Raw genomic sequence first — 20906 nt, 5'->3', positions numbered from 1 at the left:
GGCGTGCAGGCTGGCCCATGGCTTACGCTCCCAGCACTCAGCCACGACCCTGCCAGGGCAGACCCTGCCCCACTCACCTTCTGGGCAGTAATGTCCAGCTCCGCACGTCCCTGAGGGCACCGGGGCTCCACCGACACAGAACCGGCCCGTGGGACAGGGCGCACATTCCTCGTCTGCAGTCAGTCCGGTCCGGTTACTCCAGGTGCCCGGGGGACACTGGAACTGGGTTGGCTGTTTGGTGCCCCGAGGGCAATAATGGCCAGCTGGGCAGGGGGTGGGGGGCCAGCCTGGACCCCCAGTTCCTGCAAACACAGTCCTGAACTAGTCTGGAGCAGCAGCCCCTCCAGCCCTCTGGCAAGTGGCAGGGACCTGGGCTGGGGCCCAGCACCGGGGAAGGGGGCAGAGGCTACCCTGCCCGAGGCGGCGGCCTGGGAACTGAGAACATTCTTCATGGTCCCACCCTTGGGAGGTGGACCACGCTCTTTGTGGCGAAAGAAGGGGCTGTGGGCCAGGGTCTGTTTTCCTGGGCTTCTTGCCTTGGCATGGAGGTGGTTCTTCACGCAGAGACAGGGTCTGGCAGGTAGCAAGGCTGCCTTTCTGCCCCTCACTCACCCCTAGGACAGGCCATTCCCGAGGGGCAGATCTCACACTGGGACAGGTCGGAGAGATCACTGCGGTTGCTGAAGGTCCCAGCTGGGCAGGCGAGAGTGGGAGCGTGGGGACTTGAGGAGCCCTCAGGGCACACGTACCTATGACAACCAAGGAGTGGGATCCTGGTACCCACCAGGCAGAGCCCACCATCCTGGGGAATCACAGTAAAATTCCATTGTGCCCACCGGCTTGCTGTGTGGCTTTGGCATGGTAACCTGGCCTCTCTGAGCTTCCTTTTTCTTATGCCAGAGCCTGGAGTCCCCCAGCTGCCTCCTGAGCATGCTCAGGCCCCAGTGGTCCTGGAGGAGGAGGTCCTGGAGCCCCGGGCTGGTGTGACCCTGAGCCCTGCAGGGGCCCTCCCAAGACACCGAGGGGGTGAATTCTTGGAGAAGCCTCACCTGAACCCGAGGCCCCGACTCTGTCACTCTGAGGCCCCATCGTTGAGAAATCAGAGCCCCTTACCCCGGTGTGCACTCTGCATCTGGCTGAGTCGGCCCAGCCCGGGTACAGGCCCTGCCTGCTGGGCACGGAGTGCAGTCTGCGGCTTCGTCCTGGCCTGGGTGGGGGCTGAACGTGCCCGGCCGGCATGGGATGGGGTGGGTGGCTCTGTTGGGACAGAAGTGTCCTGCCGGGCACTGCAGACACCGGCTGAGAACTGGGGAGAGAACAGCCTACGTCACGCTAGTTCCCTCTGAAGAGCACGGGCTGCTGTCTTCAAAAGAAAAGCAGCGAACCTTTCCCAGGCCCTGGGGCCCCTGATCCTCTCGTGGGCCTGGGGGTGCAGGGAGCAGGGCTGCCTCCCAATTTACGGGGAAGGGGTGCCCTTGGAGACGCAGAGTGGGGGGCCCGGTCCCCACCATGCAGGGGCCAGTAGCCGGGGCTGTTGGGCACCCTTGCTTTCTGCTCGGCCTTCAGGGAGCTCCCACTGCCCCAGCAGCACTGCCCACAGACGGCTGTGACAGGGAGACTCCCGACTTCCCAAGCCTCCATTCTCCTTTCTATAAAATGGGGATCAGAGCCGCACATCCTCCCAGGCTTGCTGTGAGGACTGAATGTGACATTGCTCAAAGGGGCAAACCTCCACACGGCGCCGGGCACACGGCAAGCCTTGGTGAGTGCTGGCTTCACCGCCGCAGCTGCCCCACCCCTGGGAGCAGTGGTACTTTCAGGCTGTCCCAGCTCACGCTGGACCCGTGCTCACCGTCCTTGGAGGCCGGCTCACTTCCCCAGTTCTTGCTGTACCTGTTGCTCTGGCCCAAGCTGGGAAAACTGCTGCCCTCGCCCCGCGCTCAAGTGGGAAGGGGCTTCTGGTGGGGAGATGGTGTCTGCCTGCAGGTGGTCCTGCTGGACCGCTGGGCCCCTCGCTCTCCAGCTCCTTCCTGCTGAGCACTGGCCCCATCCTCCCGGGCTGGCCTTGGCCTCGGCCTGCAAAGCAACGGCTGTGTTGAGCGAGGAGAGTACTCTCTGTGTGGCTCCGAGGGGGGTCCCGGGGGCTTGGTGGTTCAGAACCTCCCGGAAAAGCAGCTGAGGGACCTCATCCTGGAATCTGTGTCTTTGAACCATTTCCCCAGGGCTAGGCCCTGCTCGGGGTAACAGCCCCAGAAGTGGGCAGAGCCCCCCCACGCCACACGCCTGCCTGGAGCCCAGCCATCGGCTCAGCGGGCAGAGAGGGTCCTCCTGCGTCCCGGTTCCGTGCCCGGGCAAGGCAGAGGAGGTCCACCCTGCCCGCCTCGCGCTGACACCTGGGTTCTTATCCCGGCTTTGCCACCAACCAGGTGTGTGATCAGTGACCAGAGCGGGCAGTGAGCTTCCCAAGCTTCTGCTTCTTTGCAGCTACAGGGTGGTCGTGAGCTCTCTCCTCCATCACGACTGCACGGTCACAAGCACTTAATGAAAGTGCTCTGCGATCTGCCGTGGTGTGTCTGCTGGGGCTGGGGCGGGAGGGGGCGTGTGCCCTCGGGACGCTGGGTGGTCTGACCGAAGGGACACGCCTTCTCTGCCCCCAGACACGTCCTTCCACGGTGGGAGGAGCAGTTGTTGCTGGTGGTGACTGTGAGGCCACAGCAGGTCCCTGCTGAAGGCTCGATCTGTGTGCAAGACCCTTCGCACAGGCCGTCCCCTCCCACGTCCACGACAGCCTTATGAGGCCAATGCTGCTCCCTTTCTTTACAGATGAACAAGGAACTTGCTGATGGTACACAGCCTGCGCTGCCTAAGCCCCTGCTCCTGACCACACCCACCGGAGGAGTCCCTTTGCCTGTCAGCACCCTCGTTCTTCACTTTAAAACGCCATTTCCTTTTCTCCATGTCCTCTCTGCTGGTGGTTCCCAGCCGTATCACCCCTCTGTCTTTATGATCTGTGTTGAATTATCCGGGCTGCCTTTAAACTTCCTGAGTAGGTCCTGATTTTCCCAGCTGAGCACAGAGAACATGGGGCTCCCAGAGCTGGGGGCCTGATAGGGCCTGCTGCGCCCGGCGTGTGGCTTTCCTGGTGTCACCCCTCGCCAGTCAGCGCTGAGAGGTCAGCCTCTGCAAGCCTCTGGAGAGGCGCCTAACCAGCAAAGGCACTCTTCCCGCTGTGCAGACGGCAGACGGAATTCAGACCTGACCTGCTGAGCGGAGGCTGGTTTTGGGGTGAGGCGTCTCCTTCTCGCTCCTGAAGCTTCTGGCCGGGTACAGCTCAGCAGCACCAGCTGGAAAGAAGCGTCCTGTGAGGGGAAGCCTCACGGTGCGTCTCCCTAGGGTGCGGGCTTCATCTTGGAGGAGCCCCCCGGCTGAGGGAGGGTGTGCTGGGAGGCTGGGACCAGGCCTGCCTCTGATAGGCTCTACATCACCCAGGATGCGGCCGGGCCCTGCCCAGGGCCCTGGGGGGCATCCTGCTAGGGAGAAGCTCGGGGCAGCAAAGTCTCTGCTCTCTGCATCTCCACAAGCTGCTTCCCTGCTTGGAGGGTCCTTTCTGCCCTCGACCACTGGCTCGCTGAATCCCCACACCTCCTGGGCCTGCCCCCCAAGCCTGCTCCTCCCAGAAGCCTCCCGGCCTCCTGGCAAGCAGACGCTCAGCGGTGCCTCGGTCTGAGCGTCCACGGCCCTGTCCCTGCCTAGATTCATCACGCTCCACTCTGCAGGTCAGGGCGGTTCGCACGTCTGCCTCTGCCCTGACGGGGAGCTCTTGGGGCCTCGGCACTGGCCCAGTGCCCGGCACGAGCAGGGGCTGGATGAGAGTGTGTGGGGCAGAAGCATGGGCGAACGGAGGGCTGGTGGGTCCACCGCCGCCCCTCTGGCCCGGCTGTCACTGCGGTGCCACCTTGGGCCCCCTCCGCGGCAGCCCAGCACCTAGCCGAGGCCCTTCTTGCCTCCAGTCCTGCCGTGTGCGTCCCCCAGGGCACTTCTCACTGATGGCAGAGCCCTCTTTGTGCCGCTGGGAGTGCCTCTGCAGCCTAAGTCTCCCCTCTCTCTGCTGCCCAGAATTCATACAGTGGGCTCCCCCCACATGCCTGGCACCTGCCCCAGGACACACACCAAGAGCAGGTGGAAAAGGAGAGGCCGGGTGACCCTGTGGTGGAAGCAGTGTCCCTGCAGAAGGGGAGGGCGAGGGATGAGAAGCCAGTCCTGCCCACATGGATGTCAGCATCTGCTGTGCCAGCCCTGGCTCCCTCCCTGCTGGTGAGAGTGGGGCCGCCCCCTCCGTGCCCCTCTCCCTGCTGCCCTTTGGCCAGTGCACTGGGAATGCAGACACACTTCATTTTCAACCTGAACAAAATTAAGGGGATACATTTTTTGCTGCTGAAAAAAACTTGTACAATCCAGAAGTTAATAATAAAAATAACGAATGCTTTGAGATGCCCCCTTCCTGATCTTCAGAACCCCACCTGTCCTGTGGCCCTGTAAGTGCTACTGACGGGCAGCAGGGGTGCCTTGGAGCCCAGATCCTGGCAATAATAGCTACAAACACTTGGAAATTAAAATAAAAATTACAATTCCATTTACAATAGCCCCCAACAATTTTAAATACTTGGGAATAAATTTAACACAATATGTGCAGGCCTGTACGCTAAGAACCGTAAAACCCTGCCAAGATCACGCGTCTGGGAAGGGGCAGAGCTGGTACCGAGCGTCTTCTGATTCTCTCGCCCCTCCCCACTCTGCACCTTCCTTCTGCACCATCTCATTTCATTCTCCCCACAGCCCTGGGGGCATGGGTCTGGGGTCCAGGGGTAGCTGGATTCTGCCCCTCAGAGACCGCCTGGGCTCCCGGGAGGTAGGCACTGTGGACCCAGCACCCTTCTGGCCCACCACGTGCCAGTCCTTTCCAAATGCAGTTAGGGTGTCCAGCCAGCTCTCACCTACCTATAGGGCAGAGCTGGCAGCCAAGGCCTCTGTCTGAGAAGAAGGAGCCCCGAGGGCAGAAGACGTAGCCAGCATGCTGCGGGCGTGGCTCCTGTCCTGGCAGGACGACAGGGAAACACAAGGTGAGAGAGCAGGTAGGTCGTGACTAACACCTACCTGTACCTGGAGGGTGCTGAGAGTTGGCATTTCAGCTCAGGTTCTTACTTTACCAGGTGTCTTCGCAGACTCCCTAACCTAACGGAAGATCACCACCACACTGCTTGCACACATCACAGTGAGGGGGAATTAAGGCTTGCGATCCACAGAGCGTCATGGTTGAGGGGCGGTTCTCACCTTCTCCTCCTCCTCTATCTCTGCGTTGAGGCTGCAGCTCAGCACTTACATCTTGAGTGCAGCTGTGGCACAGCTCTGGAGGGGGGCAAGCTCCCAGGGGGCAGGCCTGCCTGCTCCTGTCCTCTGTACCCAGTGCTGCACACAGTAGGTGCCTGGGGACAGGTGGTGAGTAACTGAGTCACGAGGCGGCTGCCGTAGATGTTTGGGCCCCAGTCCCATAGCCTCTATCTCAGTTGCATGTCACAGCGGAGCGGTGGCTCTGAACCTGCCAGCACTTCACGTGCATCATCTCATCCGGTCCCTGCAGCAGCGCTACAGGTGAGCACACCTGCTTCCAGGCTACACTGGCTGGGCGGGTCCCCAGGCGCCGTTGGGTGCCTCTGCAAGCACAGTGTCGCCACCTTATTCTGACGTGTCTCAGGGAGATTGGGGCTTGACCCTGACCCGAGCAACTCCGCTTCTTCTGGGGACTTCCGGAATGCCCGCTACCCACAGGAATGGCTGAGACAGGGGGCTGCCCTCCCCTGGGGACCACCTGTCAGTCCCTGCTTTCTGGGAGCCCTGGGGGCCAGCTGCAGGTTCTGGTGGGGCACGGCCACGGAGCTGTCCTGGCCCCCGGGCAGCTGCAAATGCCAAAGGAAGTTGAGCAGCTTTGGGAGGTGCCAGGGAGGGGGCAGCTGGGCCTTAATGGCAGCAGAGATGGCATGGAGGCCCTTCACACCGGGCCTGGGTACATTCAGGTCTGCCACAAGCCTGGGCCACAGTCTGGCCCACTTTCTGCCTGCCCCGACTGGGACTGGCTGGGTGGAGAAGGGAGAGCGTCCCCGGCTGGACGACTCAGAGCTGATGGTCAAGGCCGAGGGGCCTGGGGACAGGGTCCGTCCCACCAGGCCCTGGGAGGACTGCCGCAGGGTGTCTGTGCGGCGTCCCCAGACCAGTGTGCCCACTTGTCCTGGGGGCACAGGGGGAAGGAGTTGAAGATGTGGAGTCAAGGGCTGAGGTGTGATCTCCGTCGCCTGGGCTGAGAAGGGGCCACAAGCCGCGGGAATGACTAGTGGTGCGCGTGCAGAGAGCAGATGCTCTGAGGGCCAGCCCCACTCCCAGCTGAGGACTCGCCAGCTCCCAGGACAGGGAAGCAGAGGCCCGCCAGGCCCCCACTCTCCGCCTGGCATCGATTGAGGTCAGAAGACTGTGTCCTGGGCGGGCTCTGGGGGACCAGCCCCAGGCTCCTGTGCTCTCCGGGCTGGGCCCCAGGCACTGCTCAGCCCCGGGAGCTCCTCGCACTTGGGGCCACCATGGAAAGGACAGGTACAGGCCTCCCGCCACGAGACCCCTCTCCTCAAGAGAGGGCAGCCCCCAGGCTGCTTCCAACCCATCGCCCTGCAGCTTGCCCTTTCTGCCTCTTCCGTCCTCTTTCCTGGGGTGTCTGCTCCTTACTAAACCCCACGGGGCATTTCAGGCAGCTCCTAGCCACGGCGGGCCGTCCTGGCAGGCAGGCGACGAGGCATAGGAGGTGGCAGTGGGGAGAGAGGGCAGGCGTCCCTGTGGAGAGCACAGGAGAGCAGGGCCGGGCCGGTGTGACAGCCCCTCTGAGCGGGGCTGACTCCTGCGATGATGTTCCAGGCGTTGCAGCAAACGGCTGCAGGTGCTGACCCGTCACCATAACAGACGGGCCTGCACGGAGGCCGTGGGGCACGGGGGCTGGGGCTGAGGACGGTGGCTCTTCTGGGTACAGCCAGCAAGAGACATGGGAAGAGAGAGGCACAGAGATCACGTAACAGGGGCAACAGGTTGGCCGAGAGGCCTCCTGAGACCCCAGAAACCTGACACTCTGAGGAAGCCTTATGGCTTTGTCGTCCCCTTTACCTGCTAGAGTTTCCAGGCTCTCAGAGCACCTGCGCTCAGCAGCCGAGACTAGCCGAGCTGACATTTCATCTGCTCGGCCCTCTCATCTTACCCTTGGGGAAGCTGGCGTGACTGGCCAGAGCCGCCCCGAGGCCCTGATGGGGGGGGGGGCTGCCGTGGTGGGCGTGCGGCGGGGCGCCTCTCTGTGCCCCTGCAGTTTAGGGGGCATGAGATACTGCCGCCTCTTGTGCTGCGGTCCCCACCCACCTCTACAAAGTCTCTGCTGGGCTGAGACCCGAGGAAGAGCCGCCTGGGCTCCACCTCAAAACTGCTCAACAAATCTTTGTGGGAGACCCCAAGAGGCTCCAGGCTCTAGTGGGATCTGCTTCAGATCCCAGCTTTTCCACCCACTGCCGGGTAGCGACTTCTTTCCAGCTCCGTTTTACTGGGACACAATACCTACCTCAGAGAATTGTGGACAATAAATGAAAAAGATGTTATATATAGATCATTTATATATTAGATATATATAATATGTATTAAACAAATAAGTATATATAAATTTGTATCTTTACATATGCTATGTGTAACACATAGTTATTTATAAGATTTATATTTTAAATAAATATATACAAGATATAAGATTATATACATATACGTATACCTCAAACTTTCCTTTGACAAAGCCAACCACAAGTACTTGTTTCACATGACACCCAGAGAGGCAGACAAGTCACAGAGAAAAATTAATACCCGTTAGGACCTGCGGAGCCACTCAGGGGTGCTTGTGATTCCAGAGCCCGAGAGGAGATGCAGAGTAGGAGGACGAGGGGACCAGAGACAGGGACCCCTGAGAACTTGGGTCGGGGGGGCTGTCACTTGGGTTGGAGAGAGAGTGGAGGCCTGCAGAGGACGGAGGCCAGTGGTGTGTGCCCCCTCCCACTCTTCCTCTCGGGGCCATGGGTTGGACCTGACACTGATTGCACAGCCCTGACCAAGTGTCATCTGAAGAGTGGGCTTTAGTCATATGTATGCACGGAGTTGACGAGAAACCTAATAGAGAATGCGGGTAGAGGCCTTACCCGCCCAGCACACAGCATGCACCCTGTTGTCATGCTTTCACTGAACTTGTCATTGACTCACCTGCAGTGAGGGCAGCTAGCAGAGGGGCCAGGGCCATCCAGAGCCCATGCTGCGGCATGATGGAGCAGTGACCGGAAAGGCTGAAGCAGAGAATGTGCTGGATCCTTGGCCTGTCCACCCTGGAGCATGTGACCCATGCTGAAACCTCACCCTCTGGAGCTGCCTTGGACCAGACCCAGTGTACCGCCACAAAAGTGCCCGGCAAAGGTGGCCCCCCTGAGACAGGTGGGGCGTGCTCCTTGTCAAGCTCTCCCCCCCACCGCCTCCCAGGCTGCAGCCAAGAAGAGTCAGACTTCCAGGCTCCGGTGTCCTTGTGAGCCCTACCAGCTGTAGGATCCTGGAAATAACTTGTTTTTTTTCTACCTCAATTCCCTCATCTGTAGAACTGAGGTGACAAGAGTACCTACCCCCTAGGATTGTGGGAGGGCTGAAGGAGTCTTGGGGCATCAACATCAGTCCTAATTCCTTTTCAACTCACTGAGTCTGTATGGAGCATTCAGTGTTTGTCCTGCAGCATACACGGGGCAGAGAAGTGGAAGTCTTGACCCATGTCCCCAGGGCTTAACTAAAAGGCTATGAGACTAGAGAACACAATCATAAACCAGTTAGCATTATGTGGCCCTACTGCGGGGCTAGGCTTCATGTACTTTTCTCAGGAACCCTGCCAAGGGGTGTAAGCTTAATGGATCCTGAGTAAGTGGCAGAAGCTGGTCTGTGTGGTCTGAAGGCCGAGCTGACTCAGCACACTTCCCAAGGTGAAGTGTGGCTCAGATGGCCCCAGAGGACCACCCAGGCAGCAATGTAGATGCCCCTTTATTTACCCAGAGCTGGCCTCTCTGAGACACTGGGATCCTCGTGGCCAGGTGGTGGGCCAGGGGCTCTGCAGTGTTGGTTTGGCTCGAGGTCTTTCAGGTCTAAGGTACTGTTATGAGGATTCGCCCTCAGCAGTGATCTGGGCGGGTGTGAGGACGACTGGAACTGCTGCTTGTAAAAGCCGTCAGATTCACACTGGCGATGGGCTCAGAGGACCTCAGAGCTCTCCACGTCCTGGACCTGCCCGCCCATCCCACCTCCATCATACGACACTCCCTCATCCCCGGCCCAGTCGCAATGCTACCGTCCTGTCCCTCACACACTTAAGGACCATTTGGGATTTCTTCTTAAATGCCACCTCCTTCCTGTCTATGCGGTAACTCTTCCCGCACTGCCCTGTTCTAATTCTCTGACTTGCACTCAGTGTCATTGATATTTATCTTACTTGTTTGTTCACAGGCTGTTCTTCTCTCCCCACTGGGCTCTAAGCTCATGAGAGCAGGGGCCTGGTCAGTCTGCCTTCCTTTGTGGCCCCCCGCATAGTGCCAGGCCGGTAGAGGGTACCCAGTAAGCTCTCGGGGAAGGGGTGAAAGCGTGAGAGGAGCCCCAGCCCAGCATCTCTGCTAGCTGCAGAGCTTATGCTTCATAATGCCCAGCAAACAGAGCAGATCAGAGAGGAGCAGCTCTGGTGGCTGAAGGGAAGTAGGGGGTCCTGGAGGCACCTCCTTTTCCCAGCTTGCCCCACAGGCAGCCCCTGAAAACCCCTGTTCACAGAGCACAGTTTAAGAACTACTGATCTGGTCCAACTTCCTCATTTTCTGGAGGATGGGCACAAGTATCGACAGGAGAGGTGAGATGCCAAACTCACGCAGTGAGAGGCAGGCCTGGGGGAGAGTTGGGTCCCCTGAATGGGCCCGAGGATGTTTCTACTGCCCTTATCACAAACCCAGATGGATGCTGTCCACATTGGTCTTTGACCAGCTATCTGGTCTGGGGCCACCATTGGGCCAGCTGTACCCACACCTGCCCTGGTCTCCAGTTCTCGGGCAGAAGCCTGAGGTAAGCCCCAGCCCCAGCCTTTCCTTGAAATTCACTGCAAAAGGCAACTTGGGTGCAGACGAAAGCTGCAAGAGTGACACTGCCTGTTCTGTGGGCCCCTGGAAGGCCCTGTCTCTGCCCACATCACCAGCATGGTCCTGTGTGCCAAGTTGATTTTGCCAAAAATAACGTAAGTGCATCCATTTTTGTCTACTTGGCAAAGAATTCCTGGGAACTTGTGTGATCACCTTTAATTACAGATAAGAGTTCAGTTAAAACTCAATTAGCACAGTGTAAAGGGAGGCTGGAGGTCAAGCTTGTCAGTCACATCTGCCTATGGCCAAGGTGTGAATACCTGGAGGCAGGTGCGTGTGCGGGGGTGGCTCACCCAAGAGAAAGGCCTCAAAAGAGCAAGAAAATAAAACCTGGTTTCCCATCAGAAAAGATGAGTTTTTACTGATGTCTCCAACCTGATCCATTATTACATGGATATTGTGACCTTCTCCCTTTGCTTATCTGGAACTCCCCATTCCAGATGGTAAAAAAAAAAAACCCCTGGCTTCTACCATCTGTCATTTATTTAATTCATTGCTTGCTCCATTCCAGATCACAGATATAGTAGTTTCAGTACTGTTAGCGACTACCACCATGGGAAAGAACTTTATAGACTCCAGTATTTATGTATGACACATTTTGCCTTCGTTCTACAGATGCCTTTGTTCATTTCCATAGTTACTAGGGTCAGTACCTTTGCCCCACCACCAACAGTTTTTTCATACATTTCTAAATCAGTTAGATTCTTTGTCACATTCTGTATTCTATCCTGTGACGCTCCCGTATCTTAAATAACTAAATTTGAATATACTATGACTTCTCACCTTCGGGCTCTGCCTTGGGGGGCTCCAGGTCCTCTAGCTGACACAGGGGAAGGTAAACACGGCGCTCCAGGCCTGAGCCAGGTGTGCTGAGCTGCAGGTAAGCCCAGGACAGAACCCTGGGCAGTGGCCTGGGTGGTGTCCAGGCAGGAGGCCTCCCCCATTCATCTCTGGGCCCTGATTCTGGAGAACCTTCTGTGGCCACACTCAGCAGGAGCCTGTGTTGGCCCTCGCTGGCAGTGTGGTGAACGGGCCCCGCACTCAGGGAGATGGACGGGGGGTCCTCACCCACCAGCTCCTTGCTGATCTCCGCCGTGGGCTCTGCAGTGACTGTGACAGCTGCCGGCCTGGCGTGGAGGCATCAGAGCCCTCCCTGGCCGTTATCTTATGGCTGCTTCTTCTGCCCACTTGACCTTTGGCTTCCAGAATCAGACACATACCTGTGTCTGCTCAGATATGCACCCGGGAGGAAAGAGATCCACCTAGAGGGCTTGGGATAGACCTCGGGCAGAAGCGCGCTGCCCTGGCTTTCCACATCCCACCCAGCCAGCTTTGACCGGAGGTGCGGACATGACCGGCGCCCCTGGCTTCTGACCCCTCATCAGCCTGCTCTAGCGGCAGGCAGACCCAGCCCACAGAAGCCCCGACCTCCACACATCCAGCGAGGAGGACATAGGGCTACTCGGGTGAGATCAGAGCGGTGGCCTGACCTTGGGCCTCCCTGTGTTACCCTTGGGATCCTCCAGGCAAATGGCCAAAGACCTCTCGGGTGAGACCTGACCCAACGTCTGCAGCATCAGGAAACACTCTCACTGCGACGTTTCCTGAGGCCATGGCCTCGGGGTACCAGGACACAGTACAACACTTCCATCTGAGCTTCTCCAACCCAGTGAGCTGGATAGGGGGCTCCTCTAGAAGTGGGTGCCTGGTCACCAGGTTCCAAGTTCTGTAGGACTCTATTGCCAGGGAAGTGAGGTCCCTTCCTGGGGTCCCCTTACCTGGGCTTCCTCCTTACACACAGCTCCCCAAGGGCACCTCTGGGCTGCTGACCGCTTACCCCCACCCCGTGCCGTGTCTATGCACTGTGACACCAACACAACCCACCCCATAGCCTGGGGAGGTCTGGGTGCCACCAGGGCCCCAGCTCTGAGGACACAGCAGGGTTCAGACCTGGCTCCTCCTCCTCATCAGTAATGTAACCCTAGGTAAGCCATGTGCCTCTCAGGGTCTCTCCAGTCTCCCCATCTGCACAGTGAGGGTCATTGTGGCATCTACTTCCTAGGGAAACCATCAGGTATATAGACCTATAAACACCTACAGTGCCTGTAAAACCTGTGGGCTGGTATCACGTGGAGCTCATGCACAGACTTAACAAAGGAAGGATTCCATGAAGGACTGGCGTAGCACAGAACACAACTGAACAGGCCTGGCTCTGCTCGGGATCTAGGGAGAGTCACTCCCCTTCCTGCCAGTTTCCCGGTCCTCCCACCCCCACCCCGGGAGGGTTGAAATTCAGTAAAATTCAGACATCGCCCCCTCTGGCAACAACCTTCCAGGTCTTCGTGCTGTGTTTAGATTCAGGTCCCGTGTCTCATCTTGGCCCTGGGGTGGGCCGCCCCCACCATAGCTCCCGGCATTCGTGCCTCCTGCTCACATATTCTTGTGCTATCCCCGCGCCTCCAGGGTGGATGGACATTGTGGCTGGGTTCTAACGTGCGGACTGATTGATGAAAATTGTGTGACTTCTACTCATTCCCTCTCTCCTGTGTTCATTCTCTCTCTCTGTCTCTCTCTCTGCCTCTTTATGTTTCTGTCTGTCTCTTTCTCTGTCCCTTTCTCTGTCTTGATCTCTCTTTCTCTCTCTCTCTTTTGTATGTATGTATGTATGTGTGTGTGTGTGTGTGTGTGTGTGTATGTATGTATTGTTAGGGCCCAGGGCAGGTCATTTCGAAATAGGCCTTAATGACATATTGATGGTTTTGATTTAATGTTACTGAAGAAAGACCCATGCAAGAGATCTCCTCTCTGTCTCCCTGAAAGTAGGAAATAAGTCTCTCCTGCGAAAGGTACACCACCTGGGGGCTGAGGCCTGAGGTCTGAGCAGGGAGGGCTGCAGGCGTGCTGGCCCCTGCAGATCAGTTCATTCTGGGAACCCTCTGTCGTGACTACTGTGGTACCAGTTAGCTTTGTGATGACCAAAGCCAACTCCTCTCTCTGCCTGTTTATGAGAAAAGGCCTGAGTCTGAGCCACTATAGATTCTCTAGATTTCTTGGCACATGGACTGACCCACAGTCCCCCATCCTGCCAGACCCCCTGTACAGACACCTCCCCTTTAAAAGTTCTTTCACCTCATCCAGAAAATAAACACCCCACCCCCCCGCACCCATACCCAACAAACAAGCAGACAGATATCCAGCTGGTCTCCTACCTCAGCCACTTTGGAGAGTTACTCTCTTGGAAATACCTTAAACTCAATGACTTAACTGGTGTTTCCTTTTCTCTGACACAATGCCATCCCTGGGTGAGCCCCACCTTATGTGGGCTCGACGGCACAACTCAGGTGAGCCGGAGACAGTATCCCAAAGTAGCCTGATGGTAGCACTATACATTGAAAATGACCTATACACCAAATCGGCCTTAAACATGGTGGTCCAGAGACCAGGGATGTGCATGTGCCTCTGGTGAAATCACTGCTCAGGAGACCTCAGCATCTATCATCCATCTTCTCCAAGTTCTTCTGACCTTTGCTCTTCCTCTTTTCAGCTGATATCTTGCTAGGTTGTTCATGGAGAAATTAGATCCCACCTGGCAAGAGCAGAATCATCTTCCCAACACATGAGAAAAGAACAAGCACGGGCTCGCACCCATCTTATCCCTCCCTGCCTGCCCCAGCTCCATCGTGTCAGAAAAATGTGTCCCTCCTCCTGTCAGAAGCCAGACCCCAGGTAAAGGACTTAGATGTAAAGGAAACCAGATTATTGTCTTGAGCTACAGACACTTGAAAAAACAGCAGCAAAACCAAAACAAACAAACCCCCACTACAACACATGCAAGAAGGATGTGGAGATCCCTGTCCTCTTTCTTCCTGGAAGCAGGAGGTAACATATCCATCCCCACCCCCCCCCCCCCCAGGAAAGAGGTCCTCCCTCTGCTGGAAGGAGAGTGACAGTGTTATCCTCAAGAGCAGAAAGTCGAGAATGAGAGAATTCTGTACAAACAGACATTGTTCAACATAATTCTCATCCTCCTTAGCCTCCCCACATAATGTAGTTCCTTTTCTACAATCACCTCTCTTTGTTCAACCCAACAGAAAAACATTCAGGTTTTGCCACTTCTCTGGGTCTTTCTTATTTCCTTAGGAGGGTGCCCTGGGTCACGTAAAACTCATGGGAAATAATGTGTATGCCTCTCTCCTGTGAATCTGTCTCATGTCTGTTTAATTCTCAGGACCAGCCTTCAGCTCTAAGAGGGTGGAGGTCAGGTTCTGTCTCGGCCACATCTTCCTCGCCGGCATCTTTGAATTCTGCCTCCTTCCTTGGCTTGATTCCTCAACATGCTGACATGCTCTCAGCGACCATCTTCAGAAACTCTGTGAACGTGGGCTGTGTCTTTCCAAATGAAACACATCCTTACCATATGATCCAGCCCTTGAACTCCTTGGTATTGATGGACCCAAATGAGTTGAATGCGTACATCTACACAGAAATCTGTCCAGGATACTTATGGCAGCTTTATTCATAACTGCCAGAACTCGGAAGCAACCAAGATGTCCTTCAGGAGGTGAATGGACACATAGACTGGGCCCCATCCATGCAACAGAATGTTCTTTGGCACTGAAAAGAAATGAGAGAGAGAATGAGCCAGGGGAGATGGGAGGGACACCTTAAGTGCATATTCCTCACCGAAAGAAGCCAATCTGGAAAGGTGGCATAGCTTAGGGTACCAACTACATATGACATTTGGGAAAAGGCAAACCACAGAAAGGGTGGGTTTCCAGAGGTTTGTGGTGGGGCTGAGGGGTGGTTCATGATAAATAGATGGAGCACAGAGGATTTTTAAGGCAGTGAAACTATTCAGTGTGATACGATACATTCATGGTGAGATACATTTGTCAGAACCCATAGAATGTAGAACACCAGGAGTGAACCCTAAGGTAGGTGCTGGACTCTGGTGATCATGATGTGTCCATGTAGATTCATCCATAGTAACCAACACAGAGAATGTTGATAGGATAGCTGGGGAGTGGGAGGCTTTGAGCACCAATGTGTGGGGGTGATGGGGGGAGGGTGGGATGATGGGAGTAGCAACAGCAGAGCAGGGGGCATATGGCACCTCTCTGTACTCTGCCCAAAATTGCTGTGAACTCAGAACTTCCTTAAAAAAATAATAAACCCTATTTCTTTTTCTGGCCGTGCCACACGGCATGTGGGATCTTAGTTCCCTAACCAGGGATCGAACCCTTGCCACCTGCAGTGGAAGTGCGGAGTCTTAACCACTGGACAACCAGGGAAGTCCCAATAAAGGCTATTTAGACAGCAAAACAAACAAGCATTCCAGTGGTACTCCTTGGCTGCTCCTCTTTGAGTCCTCAATTTGTCCGGGCTACTTGAGCAGACATTGTCCTTTCAACCGGTACCATTTCAAAGTTTCATCTGACATCCACTTTTTATCTCACTACACGCTTTTCTTTTTTTCAGTTAGTATTTTTTCTTCTTCTTTTTTTAAAAATTGATGCATAATTGATGGGCAATATTATATTCGTTTTCTGGTTTGCAACATAATGATTTGATATTTTTATACATTACAAAATGATCACCAAGATAAGTCTAGTTACTCTTCTTCACCATACAATATTATTCCAATATTGTGGACTCTATTCCCTATTCTGTACATTACATCTCCATGACATTTGTGTTATAACTGGAATTCAGTACCTCTCAGTCTTTCTCACCTATTGCACTCATCCCCCCAACCTTCTCCCATCTGGTAACCACCAGCATGTTCTTGGGATCTATGAGTCCATTTCTGTTTTGTTGTGTTTGTTCACTTGCTTTGTTTTGTAGATTCTACATATAAGTGACATCATAAGGTAATTCTCTTTCTCTGTCTGCTGTATCTCACTTAGCATAATGCCCTCTAGGTCCATTCATGTAGTCGCAAGATTTCATTCTTTTTTATGGCTGAGTCATATTCTAGTGTGTGTGTGTAAATATATAAAAATACATATATATATATATATTTAAAGAAATGTATATATATATATGTATATATAACCTTTATCCATCTGTCTCTTTGTGGACACTTTGTTGGCTTCCATATCTTGGCTATTGTCAGTAAAGCTGCCATGAACATAAGGGTGAGTATATCTTTTTTTTTTTTTTTAATGTTACCTTTTATTTGACAATGCTTCCTGTGTAATATAATATACCATATATACCAAATACGCATCATTAAGTATCTCTCTTTGAGATGCTTCAGGACAATATCACTTCATTTTCCCTTAATAAAATCCATTTCCTTTCTTCATAACTTCTTTTACTAGAAACACACATCTTATTTTTCTTCTATACTGAAATGTTTCCCTTATTATTTCTAGTAGTTTAATTACATCCACATAATAATTTTAAAAATAAGGGTGAGTATATCTTTTTAATTTGTGTTTTTGTTTCCTTCAGAAAGATACCCCCAAGCATAATTCCTGCATTATATGGTAGGTCTATTTTTAATTTCTTGAGGAACCTCTGCATTGTTTTCCATAGTGGCTGTACTAATGAACATTCCCCAAAAAAGTTCATGAGAGTTCCATTTTCTCCACATCCTTGGCAATACTTGTTATTTGTTGTCTTTTAGATGATAGCCATTCTTTCAGGTGTGAGGTGATAATCTCATTGTGGTTTGGATGTGCATTTCCCTGATGATGAGTGATGTTGACCATCTTTTCATGTGTCTGTTGGCCATCTGTATACATTCTTCAGAAACATATTTGGTCTTCTGCCAATTTTTTAACTGGGTCTTTTTTTTCTTTTTGAGTTTGAGTTGCATGAGTTCTGGTCTATTTTGGATATGAACTCTTTTTTTTACATATTTTATGTGCAAATATTTTCTCATGTTCAGTAGGCTGCCTTTTCATTTTGTGGATGGTTTCCCTTGCCATTGAAAAGCTTTTCAGTTGGATGGAATCCCATTGGTTTATTTTGCTTTTGTTTCCCTTGCTTGAGAAGACAGATCCAGAAAATATTGCCAAGACTGATGTCAAAGATCATACTGCCTATGTTTTCTTCTAGGAGTTGTATGGCTTCAGATCTTACATTGAAGCATTCGATTCATTTTGAGGTTGTTTTTATAGATGGTATGAGAAAAGATTCCAGTTTGAGTCTTGTGCATGTAACTGTCCAGTTTTCCCAACACCATTCATTGAAGAGGCTATCTTCTCCCCATTGTCATAGATGAATTGACCATGTAAGCATGTGTTTATTTCTGGGCTCTCAATTCTGTTCCATGGATCTACGTGTGTTTCTTTTGTTCCAGTACCACACTGTCTTGAATATTCTAGGTTTGTACTATAGTTTGAAATCAGGGAGCATGATTTGTCCAAGTTTGTGCTTCTTTCTTAAGACTGTATTGACTATTCAGGTTCTTTTGTGTTTCTTTACACATTTTAGAAATCTTTGTTCTAGTTCTCCATAAAATTCCATCGGTATTTTGATAGGAATGGCATCAAATCTCTAGATTGCTCTGGTGTGTGGAATCATTTTAACAATACGAATTCTTCCAATTCATGAACACGTTATATCTGTCCATTTGTTTGTGTTGTCTCTAATTTCTTTCATCAATGTCATCCAGTTTTCTGAGTACAGGTCTTTTACCTCCTGGGTTAGATGTATTCTTAGGTATTTATTTTTGTTAATGTCATTGTCAATGGGGTTGTTTTCTTAATTTCTCATTCAGTAGTTTGTTGCAAGTGTATAGAGATGCAATAGATTAATTTTGTATCCTGCAACTTAACTGACTTTTCCAATGAGTTCTATTTGTTTTGGGGGGGTCATCTTAAGGATTTTCCATATAAAACATCATGTCATCTACAAACGGTGACAGTTTTACTTTTTTCTCTGCTGTCGGATTCCTTCTATTTCTTTTTCTCATCTAATTACTATGGCTAGGACTTCGTAGACCATGTTGAATGAAAGTGGTGAGAGTGGTCAGGGTTAGAGCTAGGTTTAAGCATAACTGGTCTTCTTCCCCTTCCTCCCGCTCCATCTCTCTGAGGTCTCCAGGAAGGACAGGACTTGTCCAGGGTCACAAATGACTCAGGGAGTTGGGCTGGGCCATTGTTTCTCTGCCCCTCAGTCCTGGGCACAGTTTTGTGTACTGTGTACCTTCTTTGACCAGGTGTCCATTTAGAGCTTTCCCTATTTTTAATGGGGTTGTTTGTGTTAGAGTTCTTTGTATATTTTGAGACAAATTCTTTATTAGATATGTTTGCAGTTACCCCCCCCCCCCCCCAGTTTGTGTTGTCTTTCGATTTTCTGAATGAGGTTTTTCACACAGTAGAAATCTTTAATTTTATAAAGTCCATGGAATCTTTTGTTTTTCTTTCTGGATTGCTTTTTTGTGTTGTGTGTTAAAACTACAAAGCTTCTGGTCTAGATAACCAAACCCAAGCTCATATCAATTTTCTTTTATGTTTTCTCCTATAATTTTGAATAGTTTTGCATTTAAAACTTGTCTCTGAGTAATTTTGAGTGAATTTGGTGTAAGTTGTAAAGCTTGTGTCTACATTCATTTCATTCCATACGGTTTCCAATTCATTGTTCTTTAACTACTTTGGAGAAGTTTCGGGATATTGCCTTCATTTCAGTGTGAATTTCCACAATTTAATGGGTTCAGCAGTTCTGCCAGCAGGGGGCGCTGTCTCCAGCGACCCGTGAGGGAGGCACGGCCTGCACTTCCCGCACTGACCACAGGGTGGCGCTGAGCCCGCCTCTCTGACCCACAGCGCACGCGCGTTCCCCGCGGACTCGGCTCTGAGCGCAGCTGAGGGGAGTTGTGTCTCCTCAGGCACCGCCGAGGCTGCGGCTGGGACGCTGGGCTCAGCTTCTCTGCCGACAGGAGCTCGGTCTCCTCAGGACTCGCTGGGGTTTCGGCTCAGGACAACGTGGGGCTGCGTCCACGCTGACGGGAGCTGGGTTTCCTGAGGACGCAGGCGACGCGGGGAGGAAAAGGTGAGGAAAATTGGGGAAAAGTGGAGAGAAGCTTCCTGGGGGCGACTGACGGCTGAGGGGGCCCGTCTTCGTGCGACCCGGAAGGGCTTGGTGTGCAAAGCTGGGTTTTCGGTCAGGCTGGTGCGCGGTGGAGCCGCGTGGGTTGTGGGGTGTGCAGTCTTCCCCGCACCGTTTACCGTGGGGCTGCCCTTCCCCTCGGTGTGCCCGTGGCCCCCTCGTCGTGAATTAACGGACCCCGCCCGTGCGGGGTGGGTTCTGGGCTCTCCGTCCCGTCCCTCTGGTCTGTGCGCCTGTTTTGAGCCAGTTCCGCACTGTTTTGGTGGCTGTAGCTTCGCCATGTAGTGTGAAGTCAGGGAGGGAGGTGCCTCTGGCCCGTTCTCCTTTCTCAGGGTCGCCTTGGCCATTTGGGGTCCTTTGTGGTTCCACACACACCTTAGGAGGATTTGCTCCATTTCTGTGAAAAACACCGTTGGAGTTTCAGGAGGGCCTGCATTCACTGTGTGCACCGCTTTGGGTAGAACGGACATTTTAGCACCAGTAATTCTTGCGTTCCATGAGCACGGGGTGTCTTTCCATCGATTTGTGTCTTCTTCAGTTTCTTCATCAATGTCTTAAAGTTTTCAGGTCTTTCACATCCTTGGTTAAATTTATTCTGTGGTATTTTGTTCTTTTTGACGCAATTGTAAATAGGTTTTTTTTCTCTTTCTGATGGTTCATTATTAGTGTTTAGAAATGCAGTTGATTTGTGTGTATTGATTTTGTATCTTTCCTGAATTCATTTATTATTTCTAACAGGTTTTTTTGGTGGAATGATGTGGAAAATTGAACTTCCAAAATCCCACGGTTTCTACCACATCCAAGTCATCCCCAACAGGGAAGAAAGGGAAGCCCTTTATATTGGGAAGTCCTCATACAGTCTTTCCACAGTGCCTCTAAATGACGTGTGGACTTGGGGTGAACTGCATCTGGGTAAGGCTTGGCCTCTATGGAAGTTTGATGTTTCCTCTGCCTTTCTGGCATGGTTTTGACATGGTGTTTTGAAAAGTCATTGACTTTCCAGTAATTTCAAACGTACAGACAACTTTACATACAGAAAAGCAAGTCTTGTATCTTGATTAAATATATTCCTAAATATTAATGTTGACATTATTTAAAATGGAATTGTTTTCATAAGTTCTTTTTCAGATTATTTATTGCCAGTATATATGTATAAGATAGATTTTTGTGAATTGATATTTTTTTTCCTGTAACTTTGCTGAATTATTGACTAGTCAAATAATTTTTTGTTGTTATAGGAAGTTTTATATAGAAGATGGTGTGATCTGTGTTCTGTGAATAGACACAGTTTTAATTTTTCCATTCACATATGGATAGATGCCTTTTCTTTCTTTCCTCAAAACTCTGGGTAGAACTTCCAGTACACTATTATCAGCGGCGGAGGCCAGCTTCCTGGCCTTGTTCCTGATTTCAGGAGTAAATCTTTCAGTTTTTAACATTGAGCATGATGTTTGCTGTGGCTTTGTATACTACTCTTTTTCATATTGAACAAACTTCCTTTTATTCCTACTTTCTTGAGTGTTTGTATCATGAAATAGCACTGGATTTTGATTATAGCTTTTTCTGCAGTAATTGATATGA

The 20906-nt window shown here is 52.3% G+C and overlaps 1 long non-coding RNA gene across 1 annotated transcript; it reads left to right on the top strand.

Annotated features, from left to right (window-relative positions):
* The first annotated feature begins 11517 nt into the window (after positions 1 to 11517).
* Positions 11518 to 20406, top strand: LOC309615840. The gene is made up of 2 exons (XR_014237097.1): positions 11518 to 19268; positions 20064 to 20406. It is a non-coding gene; the product is annotated as an uncharacterized lncRNA (long non-coding RNA).
* The last annotated feature ends 500 nt before the right edge of the window (positions 20407 to 20906 follow it).

The sequence above is a fragment of the Balaenoptera borealis genome (genome assembly GCF_965194805.1).
Source record: "Balaenoptera borealis genome assembly, chromosome: 18".
Taxonomy (NCBI): Eukaryota; Metazoa; Chordata; class Mammalia; order Artiodactyla; family Balaenopteridae; genus Balaenoptera; species Balaenoptera borealis.
This window is presented reverse-complemented; position numbering and strand designations above follow the sequence as displayed.